This window comes from Monodelphis domestica, chromosome 3 (assembly GCF_027887165.1).
Source record: "Monodelphis domestica isolate mMonDom1 chromosome 3, mMonDom1.pri, whole genome shotgun sequence".
NCBI lineage: Eukaryota > Metazoa > Chordata > Mammalia > Didelphimorphia > Didelphidae > Monodelphis > Monodelphis domestica.
Window position 1 is genome coordinate 63,055,675 of NC_077229.1, and position 12,278 is coordinate 63,067,952.

The window sequence follows — 12,278 nt, forward strand, 5'->3', positions numbered from 1 at the left end:
ATATTGTTGTCACTGTACATAGTGTTCTAGTTCTGGTCACTTCATTTTGCGTAAGTTCATGTAGGTCTTTCCAGATTTTTCTGAAATCATCCTGCTTGTCATTTGTTATAGAACATTAGTATTCCATACCTATAATATGCCACAATTTGTTTAGCCATTCCTCTATCTATGGACAACAATTTGATTTCCAATTCTTTACTATCACAAAAAAAGAGCTACAATAAATACTTTTGTATAAGTAGGTCCTTTTTCCATTTTTTGGATCTCTTTGGTATACAGACAGTAATAGTAGTGATGGATCAAAGGTTATGCACAGTTTTCGAGTCCTTTGAACATAGTTCCCAAATTGCTCTTCAGAATGGTTGTATGAGATTACAGCTCCTCTGAGTGTATTAGTGTCCCAATTTTCCCACATACCCTCCAACATTCATCATTTTCTTTTTCTGTCATATTAGCCAATCTGATAGTTGTGAGGTGGTACTTCAGAGTAAAAAATGTTATTCTTAGGAAAATTATCTCATATTTATTAGTTTGTAGTCTGGGTAATACAGAACAAATATTTTTTAAAATGTTATTTTCAGTTCTAAAAAGTTTTAAACTTCCCTCTAGCCTCTCCCCCACCTGAAGGAATACAAAGCATATTTTTTAAAATGTTATTTTCAGTTCTAAATTTTCTCCTTCCTTCTAATCTTTCTCCCACCCACAGCTGGAGATAAAATATCCACTAAGCATATTGTTAAGACTAAAATAATCTCAAGAGACTGATTTTGGGTAAGAATATAGTTTATTGATTTTATCAGTTTTATTGGTTAGGCCAGCATCATAACCAGTAATGGTCTCCATGGCTGTCTTGTGACTAGGGATGATCTGAGCAAGGTCAGGCAAGCTTAATAAATAGATTTTTAGGAGTTCATTATTCAGCTCCTCTCTTCAATATCCCAAGTCATCTTTAACTGGTGATGGCTATTTAAGAAGTGGTGCATCAACCTCTCTACCCCTCCTCATCCCTATAGGCGGACTGGCCACCTAAGCAGGAAAAGAACCCTTCTCCCCCTCATTTGTGAACCAAATTCTTTTAAAAAGGAAGATGTTCCTTGGAATTCCTAAGGACAAAGAAAATGCAAAAAGCAGCCCACTGGATGATAAGTATCTTTGATCCAGACCTCCAACACAGGAATACACAGTAATTCTCCCTAATATACAGGATTTGATATAGACTATAAAAAATAAATTCTCACAATAGGAAGAGCTAAAAACTAACTAAAAAAATTAGTCACATAACATAGAATATTAGAACTAAGAAAAACTTTAGAGACAATAAGTTCATAGATTTCAACTTGGAAAGTACCTTAGAGACCTTCTACTCCAACATTTTCAATTTACAAATGAGGAAACTGAAGCCCCCAAATGGATGTCACTGCTTGGGGTCACACAGGAAGTAAGTAGCAGAGGAAGGATGTAAAGCCCATTGCTCTGACTCCAGATCTAGTGTGTCCTTTCTACTTCCACCATGTGGTTTTTCAAATTAATTCAGTTGAATTCAATTCAGGAACTAAAAGGCCTTCTATAAATTTGGCAAATCATTTGTTCTAACCTTATTGAATAGTGGAGGAAACTGAGGCTTAGAGAGGAGAGCTAGATTTCTAATTTAGTGGGAAAGCTTGCTACACCATACCCTTTATTGTATATTGTATTGTATAATGGGCATATGCTACTTCTACTTTCCCTAGAATGTAAGCTCCCTGAAGGAAGTTGGTTCTTTGTTGGATCTTGTAGGAATCTTCATGACCCTGTAGACTATACTGTCCATGGAGTTTCTTGGCAAAGATACTAGAGTGGTTTGCCATTTCCTTCTTGAGTGGATTAAGGCAAACAAGAGGTTAAGTGGCTCGTCCAGGGTCACATAGCTAATAAGTATCTGAATCAGGATATGAACTCATCTTCCTGGCTGCAAGTCTAGCACTCTATTCACTGAGCCACCTTGCTGCCTTCAACAACAACAACAGAATATAAGTTATCTGAAGTCAGAGAATGATTTTTCTCTTTGTATCTCCAGTACCTTTCACTTAGTAAGAAGTTAAATGAATAGGGTAGTACATTTGGAATCAAAAAGACTCATCTTCCTGAGTTAAATCTGACCTTAGGCACTTCCTAGTTTTCTGATCCTGAGCAAGTCTTTTAACCCTTTTGGTATCAGTTTCTTCATCTATAAAATGAGCTGGTGCAGAAAATGGCTAACCAAAAATTAACCATTTTTTTGCGAAGAAAACCCCAAATGGGGTCATGAAGAGTCAGAAATGACTGAACAACATTCCTTGCTTACAATGTGTACCTAATAAATTTTTTTCCAAATCATGCTTCCAGCCCCTTAATGAGTAAATAAAATATTTTCTTTAGGTAATCACATCTGTTTCCGAGCTTGTCTCTCTTAGTCCTCTCTCCTGCCTCTATTTCTTGGGCATGATACCCTTGAGAGGGTTTTCTGGGAGAGATGTGGCTGTCACAGGGCTAAGGCCCATCAGGAGTGAAGTTTAAGTAAAGCAGAGCTTTTCAGAGGGGAGGATGTTCAAGAAATTCTGACTCTTTTTTTTCTCCCAACTCTTCCCTGGGGCAGTTAACTAAGAATACAAAATTCCTGGTGCAACCAGTTCCACATTTTCCTATGCAGTCCTTTGGAAATCAGAGTCCTTCCTTCTTTCTGACTTCCATTCCCTTCTTTGCTATTCTCTACTTTCTTTCACTTTCTCCCTCCTTTTTCCCCTTCCTTTCTTCCCATCAGGCCTCCTTTCTTCTTTAAGAAGCCTTACAGAGTCAGTTCTGCCCCATTTCCAAGCACTCTTGTCTTCTGAAACCACTTTTCTCCATTTAGTTGGCTTTGGCATTTGTTGGGGAGAGTGATAGGCTAGGGTGGGACCTATCTGTAAAATGCAGACAAAAATACTGGCACACCCCACCCCCTTCTGGAAAGCGCTTTGCACAAAGTTCTTAATAAATATTTGTTGAATTTAATTGAACGATTGTTCTTTGTTCTTTCTAATAGTTTGAGACTCAGGGTGAGCTTACTATTTCCATTTTCCAGTTGCCTACAAAGGGAGAGTCACTTGCCCAAGGTCACAGGATCAGTTGACACAGTGCCTTGTACAAAGTAACTCCTGGACAAATATTTCTTGAATTGAACTAGCCATAGGGGTAGCCTAAAAAACTGACTGAGTACAGGACAGACTCTGAGGTCTGGGAGGTTCTTGGGTTTGGCTGTAGTGCCTCAAAGGACCTTGGTCCCAGGTAGTAGGGCCCCTTGATGTCTGAGGCTTATGCTAAGAGAGCCTGCTGGTTCTGGTGAAGAAGCCTGGGATTGCTGGTATTGGAAAAGGGAGTTCAGAGAGAGAAAAGACCAGAAGCCAGCAAACTTGGTCTCTCCTAGATTTCCTACTAACTCTTTGGGTTTCAGTTTTCCCAGCTATAAAATAAAGGAATTGAATTACATGCTCTCCAACATTCCTTTGTTGTCTTGATATGCCAATAAAATAGTAGGCAGTAGCCCTGATTCTCTTTAACCCTTTATGAAACATTTATCAAGTAGTGTCATTTCTTTGGTTCAAACTGTACTTAGTTTGTATTTTGTATTAATTAAATGATGTGATACATAGAGCTAGGCATTGTTCACAACTGCTTTACATTTTTGATTGATGTATTGATTAACTCAGGGCCAGAATATCCTGTTCATTACATTAAGATTGAATGGGGGGGGGGGGACACAGCTGGGTGGCTCAGTGGATGGAGAGCCAGGTTCAGAGATGAGAGGTCCCAGGTTCAAATCTATCCTCAGACATTTCCTAGCTGTATGACTCTGGGCAATTCACTTGACCCCCATTGCCTAACCCTTACCACTCTTCTGCCTTGGAACCAATACCCAGTATTGATTCTAAGATGAAAGGTAAGGGTTTAAAAAAATTCATTAAAAAAAAAAAAGATTGAATGGGAGGAGGAAGGGCAGCTAAGGTCTAGTGGATTAAGAGCCAGGCCTAGAGATAGGGGTGGTCTGGGGTTCAAATGGGATACAGCTCTAGTAGTAGTATTACTAGATCAAAGGGTATGCACAGTTTTATATCCCTTTGATGCACAGTTTTATATCCCTTTGAGCATAGTTCCAAATTGACTTCCAGAATGGTTAGATCAGTTCACAACTCCACCAACAATGCATTAGTGTCCCGATTTTGCCACATCCCCTCCAATATTTATCATTTTCCTTTACTGCCATATTGACTAATTTGATAAGTTTGAGATGGTACCTCAGAGTTGTTTTAATCTCTATTTCTCTAATCAAGAGGGATTTAAAACATTTTTTCATATAATTATTAATATTTTGATTTCTTTATCTGAAAACTGCTTGTTCATATCCTTTGACCATTTGTTAATTGGGGAATGGCTTGTGTTCTTATAAATTTTACTCAGTTCTGTAGGTATTTGAGAAATGAAGCCTTTATCAGAGAAATTTGTTGTAAAACTTTTTCTCCCCACTTTGTTGTTTCCTTTCTAATTTTAGTTTCATATTTTGTTTTTATATCACCCAGATTTCCCTCTTTATCCCTCCCTTTATCCTCTTTGAGAGCTATAATGAAATTTAAAAAAATAAAAGGAAGAGAAAATTATTTAGCTAAATCAACACTTTGGGGGAAAAAACTGACATTACATAGAGTTTTCAACATCTGTGGACTCACCTTCTACAAAGTAGCAGTGTGATCGTTTCTCAGCCTTTTGGTTAAGGCATTTTGGTTAAGATCAAGCGTAGTCCAAAGTAGCAGCAGTATGAAAATAAAAAGGGGCCCAGGACAATGTTGGGGAACATCTGTGATTAAAGGATTTGATTTAGATAAAAGTTCAGCAAAGGAGACTGAGAAGGATTGATGATATAGCTAGAAAGAGCAAAAGGATAAAAAAGTGTTGCAAAAACCCAGAGAGGAGAGAATCCAGGAGAAAGTGATTGACAAGTGTCAAAGGCAGTAGAGTTCAAGTAGGATTTGGATTGGGAAAAAGCCATTTGATTTGACCATTAAAGGATAATTAGGGGGCAGCTGGGTAGCTCAGTGAATTGAGAGCCTGGCCTAGAGACAGGAGGTTCTGGATTCAAATGCAATCTCAGATACTTCTTAGCTGGATGAACCTGGGCAAGTCACTTAACTCTCATTGCCTAGCCCTTACCACTCTTCTGCCTTGGAACTAATATATAATATTGATTCCAAGATGGAAGGTAAGGGTTTAAAAAAAAAAGATAATTAGATGGGGCAGCCAGGTAGCTCCATGGATTGAGAGCCAGATCTAGAGAGAGGAGGTTCTGGGTTCAAATGCAACCTCAGATACTTAGCTGGGTGACCCTAGGCAAGTCACTTAATCCCCACTGCCTTGCCCTTTCTCCTCTTCTGCCTTAGATTCTAAGACAGAAGGTAAGGGTTTAAAAAAAAAAAAGATAATTGGTAATTTCAGAATGGGCAGTGTCAGTTGAATGATAAGGTTAGAAATCAGCTTTCCTTTTAGGGACACCCTAGACCAATGATGGTGAACCTTTTAGAGATGTAGTGTTGCCTCCCCTTCCCCCATCCGACCCCAACCCCCTCACACAGCAGACAGGGGAGGGAGGAAGCAATCTCATTGGGCTGGTGGGCAGAGATGATGTGAACAAATGTCATCAGGACTCTGGATTTTTGCAACACTTTATCCTTTTGCTCTTTCTAGCTATATCATCAATCCTTCTCATTCTCCTTTGCTGGACTTTTATCTAAATCAAATCCTTTAATCATAGATGTTCCCCAACATTGTCCTGGGCCCCTTTTTATTTTCACACTGCTGCTACTTTGGACTATGCTTGATCTTAACCAAAAGGCTGAGAAGCGATCACACTGCTACTTTGTAGAAGGTGAGTCCACAGATGTTGAAAACTCTATGTAATGTCAGTTTTTTCCCCCAAAGTGTTGATTTAGCTAAATAATTTTCTCTTCCTTTTATTTTTTTAAATTTCATTATAGCTCTCAAAGAGGATAAAGGGAGGGATAAAGAGGGAAATCTGGGTGATATAAAAACAAAATATGAAACTAAAATTAGAAAGGAAACAACAAAGTGGGGAGAAAAAGTTTTACAACAAATTTCTCTGATAAAGGCTTCATTTCTCAAATACCTACAGAACTGAGTAAAATTTATAAGAACACAAGCCATTCCCCAATTAACAAATGGTCAAAGGATATGAACAAGCAGTTTTCAGATAAAGAAATCAAAATATTAATAATTACATGAAAAATGTTCTAAATCCCTCTTGATTAGAGAAATAGAGATTAAAACAACTCTGAGGTACCATCTCAAACTTATCAGATTAGTCAATATGGCAGTAAAGGAAAATTTCTTTGTGGCAAGCCTTTTACTTTAAGTGGGGATTCCACCCTTATACCAGGACATATGGGTTATCTTTAGAGAGAGGAAGTATGTTCTGTGGAAAATGCGCTGGACTGAGGCTCAGAAGCCCTCGATTCTAGCCATGGCCCTACCTTTGACTCAGAGCCAGAATTAGCATGGGATGAGGGGAGCTGTACCCTACAGCAGCATGGTAGGGGCACTTTTCAGATCCTTTGTAGAGTCCCTGCCCAATCTGTCCCTATCCCCAATTTTGCCACTTTCTAGGGCTTTTTGGCTTTCTTTTCCCCTTTCTGGGGCTTCTTTCTAAAGTGCTAGCTGGCCTGTGCACTCACTTCTATAGGAAACCATTTCAATGTGGGGAAGGGGATTTCTTTTCTGGAGTCAAGAATGTGTTGGTAAATGTTTAATAATGGGCTCTCTGACACTTTTAAGTTTAATCTGCACCATGAACATTTTCTCTATCATCTGATCACTGTTTCAATCATGAAATAATAAATCAAAGCCTGATCTGGAGTTTGCTGATTTCAGAAGTGGGAATGTTCACACTGAATATTTAATAACAGACTCTCAAGCTAGCTGGGTCTGACTTCCCAGCAGTAAAATTTGTTCTGGGATCTTTCTTTGTAGGATATTACCTCATTGAAGGGAAGGGTATCATTGAGAGTAGCATTAGGTTTCCCTATAGTTCCCCAAACATTTTTTTAGTAGTCTTAGGTTTTTAAATTTTAAATTTTTAAATTTTTATTACATTTTAAGTTCTGAGCAGTCTCCCTTTCTCCCTCTTCACTCTACCCCAGGGAAAGCCACCATTTCACACACATACACACAAAATCATATAATTCATACTTCTATTTATCAGTTTGTTCTCTTAAGGTGATGGATAGCATCTTCCTTTATAGATCCTTTGTAGCCGATTTGAATATTCATATTACTCAAAATAGTTTAGTCACTCACAATTATTCTAGTTATATATAGGCAGTTTCTCAGATAAAGATCTCAAGTATATAGAGAACTTTGTGAAATTTATAAGAATATGAATCATCCCTTATGTTTTCTTGGTTTTGCTAATTTCATTCATCATTTCATGTAAATCTTTCAAAGTTTTTCTAAAACAAATCTGTTTATCATTTATTACAGCACATATCATGACTTGTTAGCCATTCCTCAATGGATAGGCATTTGCCAATACAAAGAGAGCTACTATAAATTTTTTAGAACATATCGGTTCTTTTCCTTTTTCCTTGATCACCTTGAGAAATAGACCCAATAGTGGCTGGACGAAAGCATATACACAATTTTATAACTCTATGGACATAATTCCAGATTGTTCTCCAAAATGGTTGGAGCAGTTCGCATTTCCACCAAGAGTTTATTAGTGTCCCACTTTTTCCATATCCCCTCCAATATTTGTCATTTCCCCCTTTTTACATTTTAGCCAGTCTGATAGGCATGGGTATCTCAAAATTGTTTTAATGTGCATTGCTCTAATCAATAATGATTGAAAGCATTTTTTTCATGTGTCTATATATATAGCTTTGATTCATTAATCTAAAAACTGCCTGCTTATATCCTTTGACCATTTATCAGTTGGGGAATGATTCATATTCTTATAAATTTCACAAAGTTCTCTATATACTTAAGTTCTTTATCTGAGAAACTGTCTATAAAAATTTCCTGCCAATTTTCTGCTTTACATCTAATCCTGTCTACGTTGGTTTTATTTGTATAAAACCTTTTAAATTTAATGTAATCAAAATTATCCATTTTACATTTCACAGAGCTTCTAGGAAACATTAACCAGAATATAGCCTTCCATCTGGAGAAAGGAGTTTTCCTGGATCATGTCAACATTGAGAGTTGTCTCATGGGTAACTCTTAAGTTTGAAACATCAGACACCTGACTTTCTAATCCATAAAAAGTCAACAAGTGGGATTTCCCAAATAACATGCTTCTTGGAGAAAAAAAAGCAATTGTCATTATAGCCCTGGGCTGGTGAAGCATTGAAGCATGTTCATGACTAGAGGAAGTAAAGGACTTATTTCTTGCTAGCTCGACCTCTCTCTCAACTGCCTCAACAAGGGAAACGAGTGGTTTGGACAGTGCAGGTCTGATAAGAAAGGCTGTTTCTTACAGAATAACCCTAAACTCTGATTGCCTATTGGTGGGGAGTTTATGGGCTCTTTACTTGTTCTGTGTGCTTTTTGTGATATGGGTTTATGTGCTTCTGTGAGTCCTTTGAATGCCTTCTGTGTTTTCTGCATCTGGAGATAGGCTGCTATGAAGATTTTCTTTCTCTTGAATTTTCAGTGGAGTGCAATAAAGCCTCCCTGGTTCTAATACTATAGTTACCTTGAGTACATATATGGGAGCTGGGGAGTGGACAGTATTTAGGAAAAAACTTTTTCCATATTGTCTAACTTTTGGTGACTCTTGTAAGAATTAAAATTAATCTCAATAATAAAATATTATATTTAAGGGATTTATTAATGATCATTAGAAACAAAGGAATAAAAGGGATACAAAATAAAAACCATGTGCCCATAGCTAATCAGCCTGTTCACCTCCCCACCCCCACCTGCTTACCACCACCATCCTTGCCAGGAAGCCAAAAAGGCCGGGCATGACCACCCACTGAATTTATCCCTTGTCTGTAGGAAGTACATAATGACCAGAAGTCAATGGGCTCCTGGGAAATGTAGTTCTTTTTTTTAGGGTAACAGATTTTCAAGTATACACCTAATGGGGGCTTTCTTGGGAAAGATACTGGAGTGGTTTGCCATTAATTTCTCCAGTTCATTTTGCAGAGGAAGAAATTGAGGCAAACACAGTTAAGTGACTTGCCCAGAGTCACACAGCTAGTTTCTGAGGTTAGTTTTGAACTCAGGTCTTCCTGATTTCAGGCCTAGTGCTCTATCAACTAAGCCACCTAGATGCCCTTAGGGAAAACTTGACCCAAGCAATTTCTTTTTTTAAAAATAGTATTTTATTTGATCACTTCCATGCATTATTCATTAAAGACAAAGATTATTTTCTTTTCCTCCCCCCCCCCCAGCCGACCATGCGTGATTCCACTGGGTATCACATGTGTTCTTGATTCGAACCCATTGCCATGTTGTTAGTATTTGTATTAGAGTGTTCGTTTAGAGTCTCTCCTCTGTCATGTCCCCTCAGCCATTGTAGTCAGGCAGTTGCTTTTCCTCGGTGTTTCTACTCCCTCAGTTTGTCCTCTGCTTATGGATAGTGTTTTTTTCTACTGGATCCCTGCAGAGATTGTTCAGGGACATTATACCGCCACTAATGGAGAAGTTCATTACGTTCGATTATACCACAGTGTATCAGTCTCTGTGTACAATGTTCTCCTGGTTCTGCTCCTCTCGCTCTGCATCACTTCCTGGAGGTCGTTCCAGTCTCTATGGAATTCCTCCACTTTATTATTCCTTTTAGCACAATAGTATTCCATCACCAACATATACCACAATTTGTTCAGCCATTCCCCAATTGATGGGCATCCCCTCATTTTCCAGTTTTTGGCCACCACGACCCAAGCAATTTCTAAGCAAAACAGTTTGGAGATTGTCCTGTAGTAAATTCTGAGTTGGGGCAAAAAGAACCAAAGGGAGAAAATGATTTTTTGGGGGCGGGTATTAGCCACAAGGTCAGATCAGGAATTTGTGCCTTGGAAGGTTTTCTGCCATGGGCTATATATAATTGACAGTAAATGTCCTTGAAATTTGTAGATAGACTTTAGAGATACTATAATCTAATCTATTCATTTGAGAGGAGGAAACTGAGGTCCAGAGGTTTGACTTGTCTTGGCCATGTTACACAGCTATTTAAGTCACTGGACTTGGATTAGGTCCTGGATGTACCACTTTTAATGATCTTAATGATACCCTAAAGTAACAGACAGCTCCAAATCAATGTCTTTTTGAGGTACCCAGCACAGCCTGCCTTGATGTCTGGTTGTTTTTGTACTGTCATCTCTCCTAATGAATTTAAGCAGGAGCAGGTCCTGGCACACAGTAGATTCTCAATAAAGATTTGTTTGATGAATGGAAATGGACAAATGATCAAATATCATCTAGGGATACAGGGTATTCCTACAGTGTTTCAGTTAAGGAATCATATCCCTCCCCTACCAAGAGGAAAATAAAAGTTGGCAGAGCAATGAGAAGTAGAAGTAATTGCCTATTGTGATGAGACATAGAATGGAAGTAGGATCCTCTATGCATCCCTGGCACAAACTATCAGAAGATACTCTCTCTGAATGCTGTATATTTATTTTGAGCTGGAAGGGGTCCAAGAGGTAATATTTGGTCCCCTTAATTTACAGATGAAGAAACTGAGGCAGACGATAGGTGGTTTATCCAGGGTTCCACAGTAAGTAACTGTTTGAGTTTGGAATGGAATTCAGGTCTTTCTGACTCCAGATCTAGGATCCTTTTCACTTTGCTTCTTATTAAGTGGAAGGTGCAATCTCCATCTCTTTTACTCCAACTTGTATTTTTCAATATTCCACCACGCTTAAAACTGTGTTCATTGTGAAAATACTAGGAGAGTATTGGGAATGGTGGGAAATTATTAAGCACTTTTTAAGGGTCTACTATGTGCCAGGAAATTTATAAATATAATCTTACTTGATCTTTACAACAATGCTGGGAATATAGTTGCCATTATCACCGCCATTTTACAGTTGAGCAAACTTAGGCTAAGGGAGGTTAAGTTACTGCCCCAGGGTTAGACCACTAGTAATCATCAGAGACTGGTTTTGAGTTTGAGTATTCCTGCCTCCAGTCCATTGCTCTACTCCCAAGGGACATAAATTAAAATCTTTCAGACACTTCATACTTATATTACTCTGGGCAAATCCCTTATCCTCAGTTTCTTCATCTGTGAATGTCCTCTAAGTTCCTTTCCATCTCTAAATCTGTGAGTCTTTGATCTATGACCCTTGACATGGAAAGAGAAAAATTATATCTATGTCAATGAAATGGCAAAGGGCTAATAAAAAGGAATATTTATTTTAACACATTAGAGAATTATGATTTCATTGATGTGGAACATTCCCTCCAAGGACTATGACCACTACAAATGACAACATATAGTTTTGGAGAGTAATGCTAAAAATGTCATCACACTATGTCCAATCTGGTGTCGAGTACATCTCTGCAAATTTAGCCGGGCTGGTTCTAGGACCAAAGGTAAATGGGTTTCAGCAGTATAGTTCTACTCTGATACCTCATTGTTGGTTAGAGGTGTCATTGAGTTCTCAAAGGCTTTACCAGAAGGTACAAGTTTTGGCAAATTTAACCAAACAGAAAAATGCTTCAATTATGGGCTTGGTGGTGATTTGGAGAATTATCCAATTAAAGATTGGAGGAGCCTTGTGATATATAGGATCTCTAGAATTCATTCCGTTTATCCTATTGCCTTTAAAGTAGAACTCAGTATAAACTGTCCCACTATCAAGTATGTTGATTTTAAAAAGATGGACCTTTGTCTTGGGGAGAAGCTTGGGGTCATAAAAAGCACTGGACAGTTTTGTAAATGATAATTATACATTAAGAGATTCAATCTAATTTCATTAAACAAATACTCATTGAAGACTGCTGGACTTGTAGTCAATTAACCAACCAATAAGCATTTATTAAACCTCTTCTCTGTATCAGGCATTGTGCTAAATAAACATTAGGGATGCAAAGAAGGGCAAAAGATAGTTTTCTTTCAAAGAGATTATGATCTAATAGGGGAGACAATATGAAGACAGCTATGTACAAACAAGCCAATATTCAGGATAAATAGGAAATAATCAGGAGCGGGGAGTCAACTATAATTAAGAGTAATTGGGAATGCTCCCTGAGCAAGGTGGAACTTT